The following is a 3,759-nucleotide window of genomic DNA, read 5'->3' on the forward strand; positions in this document are numbered from 1 at the left end:
ATGATTAAGACTCCTTGCTGGGGGAGCCAAACAAGAAGGAAATGTAATTCCTACCCTCATAGAGTTTAAAATCTCATGAGTATTTAACTCCCATGAATGAAAAAGTCTCGACAGTTACCAACAATGCACAAGTGAAAACAAAAACATAACACCTAAGTGCTGGTTAGGTAAGACAACAATGGCCATTACCATGTCCATTCAAACTACAATAATCCCTAGAAGTTGAGTAAAAACCCAGGATTTAAAGAAAGAGACAAAGATCAATGAGGATTAGGTACTTGCAAAAGGAAATGACAAATACATGAATATGACTTCATTAGTTACCTAGAGTTTATAAACTCCACTATGAATTTAACCTCTCTCCTTATTTACCTCTTTATTCTGTGCTTTCCCTTAAATGTCTCATATTCTATTCTGAATTCAAATGCTCCTATACTGTAATAGGGTGGAGTTACACCATAAACTCGTTCCAACTCACCTCAGGTCTCAAATTGAAATGTCATTTTCACAGACTTTTTCCAGTCACTTCATCTGAAATAAGTGTGCCTTGTTATTCTCCATCTTGGCATGTCTCTTACAGGCCTTAGCACAATTGATAAAATCATAAATTATTCTGTGACCTTATCATTTGTCCTCCTTGCTAGATAATAAACTACTGGAAGCAGAGTGTATTATTTTTCATTACTGTATACACATTGCTCGGCACAGTGCCTGGCACTTAATACATTCTTTGTTGAAAGGTAATAGTATGTATTTCTGTCAAGACCAGAAATTCATATATAAAAGTGATTCCGATACCCAAAATAGTTTTATTTTCACCATTTACTAAGTTTAAGTTGTGCTAATTTGATACATAGAAATGTGTAGCCACGTAACTATATATACATATATAAATACATACAAACATAATTCATATCCATAGTAAAATTTTGAGCTTTATCTATGAAATTAATTTCAATTTGGGTCAAATATTTCATCTTTTACAACAAACCTAATCTGCTCATGAGAATCGTCATTCCATCTGAGGTCAGGAATCCTGGGTAGAACTGGGATATGGTACTGGGATGGTCAGAACTGCCCCTCGCCCATACAGGGTGCCTTGGTACAACTTAGAAAAGCCACACAGTCTGAGTAGACACAATCACACACCCATAAACCCGGCTTGGTGAGTGGAGCCTGGCAGGATTCCAGCTCTCACTGGCTGTCCCAGCCAGGTGCCCTTGTACAAGGCACAATAGGTGGCCATCCTAGAGGGGGCTGCTCGGTGGTGATGCAAGCAGAAAGGGGTGATCAGGCCACTCTTGTATAGCTTTACTCCTTGCTCAAAAAGACTGATTTAATTTGTCTGGCTGAGTTTGGTCAGATAGGGGGTCTCTTCTTCTTGGAACCACTTCCGATGATGTAGTTGAAGAGAGTGATCTCCTTGAGGGAAGATCATTTTCATGTTTAAGTGTGCTCATGGTTGCCATGTCGAAGTGGACTTTCAAGGCTTAATCTTAAGAAATAACCCAATATTGATTCTTGATTTCTTGATTCCTAAAAATGACGCTGTCAAGCTGGCTCTAGGTGAGCTATGCAATTTCCCCCTGCAAAAAAAGAAAGAAAGAATCAGAAGTTAGTTCACTTCCATAGCACTGCTTAGTGACTTTTTGGAAATTATATCAGTGGCACTGAGAAGAAGCTCAGCTATCTCATCAATGATCTGATTACTGACTGTCATGACTGACAACATATGGGATCAATTCTAGCTCCTGTGTATCAAGAAAGAACATGTTTGTCTCATTTCAGTAATCTTTTATAAATTCTAATTCTTAAAACGTAGGGTCACAGGTTTTAAGAGCCACATAATTTTTTAAAACCAAAATTAATTTACCTTTTCAATGTCCTTAGTCTTGAAGTACAAACCATAAGGAAGGTCTGTTCCAAAACTACTAAGATGAATTCATCACTTGGAGTGAGAGCTCAAACCACTGAAATATAATTTTAAAAGGATTTTTATTTTGGAAATTGAACATAATACTGGTTATTTGGGAATAAAGGATTGGATAGTGGAAAACAACCTAGATTGGATCCCTGAGTCCTGGTTTTTAGGCTACCTAATTACATGAGATTGTGCAAGTGACTTAATCTTGATGGAATGTCTGTCTTCTCCTGTTTATTAAATGAGAGTTTAAAGTCTTAAGTCCTTATAGCTCTAAGATTTATTTTATATTAAAAGTTCTCAATGCAGGAAGAATGTCAGATAAGCAGTCTGTGGGATCAGAAGTAGCATTTGTGATCACACACATAAAGAAGTCATGAGTATACAACAGCCCCTGAGAGAAATGGTAAATATGCCATCTTGGACCTACACTGAGCTCAGTACTGGACCAAATATCGCAGCAGATTTTTCAGTTATTCTAATCAGTCACCTCTTCGGGGAAAATCCTCGCTCCACTAGTAAATCAGGGTCCAGAAATCGAAAGGGGCAGAAGTCTTATCTAGCCACTGCGGCCACTTTAACAGTAATTCGTTTAATCCGCTGTCCACCTCCACCATCACCAACTTTCACGTTAGCTTGGCGAAGTTTATGTCCGAGAAGTGAAGCAAATCCAAATATGGGGAACATTCTTCCATTGCCAAAATGGGAAATCTGCCTTATCTCCTCTTCAAAATCCTATCTACCAGAAAATCTGCTCCCCTGGTAAAAATACTCAAATGGGAAGAAAGCACATTTTGTGTGCAATCCCGTGTAGGCTCATCCTCATGCCAACTTGCGGGGATCCCGTAAACGTCAAGTCACCACTCTTGATAACGTACAGATCTTTTTAGAGACACTTATACACAGACTTTGTCTAGCTGGGGGAAAGGTTAATATCTAGGTACACGAGATGCGTTGGGCTCGCAAACCTGCTACTAATTCTCCCTCCAGAACCAACGCCTCCGTAGCCTCTGTATTTACACCCCCCGGGGAAATCGCCCCAGGATCCTCCCCGCCCCCGCCCCCCTCCATTTAAAATGAACGCTGATTTCGCGGCCAGTTTCTTCTCTCCTCCATCTGACAGGGAGGAACCTGCGCTCCTGCGTTCTGGGGAGCTGCGGGCCGGGCCCAGATGAGTTCCAGGGCACAGGTGGGTCCCTAGGAAGGGGCGTCCCGGGCCAGCCCTCCAGGCTGGGGGCCCCGACACCCCAGCCCACGCATGCACACGCGACTGTGCCACTTCAGGAGCGCGGAGCACCTTAAGCAAGGATGGGTACTTCTCAGTCTTCAAACCGTCTTAACCTACTCAGCGGCTCGCAGCATTTGGGTTGTCCCCCCGCCTCTAAATCAGACCCCAAGGAAGAGCTTTACCGACTCGAGCTTCACGTTGAAAATCACCGGGGAACAGGGGGAGTCCGTGCGGCCAGGAGACGGGAAAGGGACCGAAAACCTCCCTCCCGCCAACTCCAGCCCACTCGGTGCATCCTGCCCCCGCCCGGGGCGAGGGGCGGGCCGGGGGTGGGGGGGAGGCCCTGGAAGGGGCCCCTCCCTTTCTCACCTCCAGCGGCCCACTTTTACTCACTTGCTCTCCGAGCCTCGGCTTGGCCGCCTTTACCCAGGGGTAGTGCGGAGGGGCTGAGGGGAGGAGAGAGGAGCCAGCGAGCAATCTCCGTGCCGCGCCCTCGCCCCGGGCCAGCGGGCCGGAGGACCAGGGCCTTGGACGCCCCCCAGCCGCGCGCCTCGGGGAGGCAAGCGCGCTCGGTCCCGCGCCCTCGACGCCGGCTCCAAGGGCTCCACCG

The 3,759-nt window shown here is 45.1% G+C and overlaps 1 long non-coding RNA gene across 1 annotated transcript in view; it reads right to left on the reverse strand.

The window, feature by feature from the left end:
• Positions 1–789: 789 nt before the first annotated feature.
• Positions 790–3,759, reverse strand: part of LOC123848204 (uncharacterized) — a 3,038-nt gene continuing 68 nt past the window's right edge. The window contains exons 1-3 of the long non-coding RNA XR_006791702.2: positions 3,543–3,759; positions 1,874–1,970; positions 790–1,586 (exon numbers count right to left, since the gene is read on the reverse strand). The exon at positions 3,543–3,759 is cut by the window's right edge and continues 68 nt beyond it. This is a non-coding gene — a long non-coding RNA (uncharacterized LOC123848204). The remainder of the gene's footprint in view (positions 1,587–1,873; positions 1,971–3,542) is intronic.

Source organism: Mirounga angustirostris, unplaced genomic scaffold (genome assembly GCF_029215605.1).
Source record: "Mirounga angustirostris isolate CCGP_5_RB_7025 unplaced genomic scaffold, mMirAng1.0.hap1 SCAF_2, whole genome shotgun sequence".
Classification (NCBI taxonomy): Eukaryota; Metazoa; Chordata; class Mammalia; order Carnivora; family Phocidae; genus Mirounga; species Mirounga angustirostris.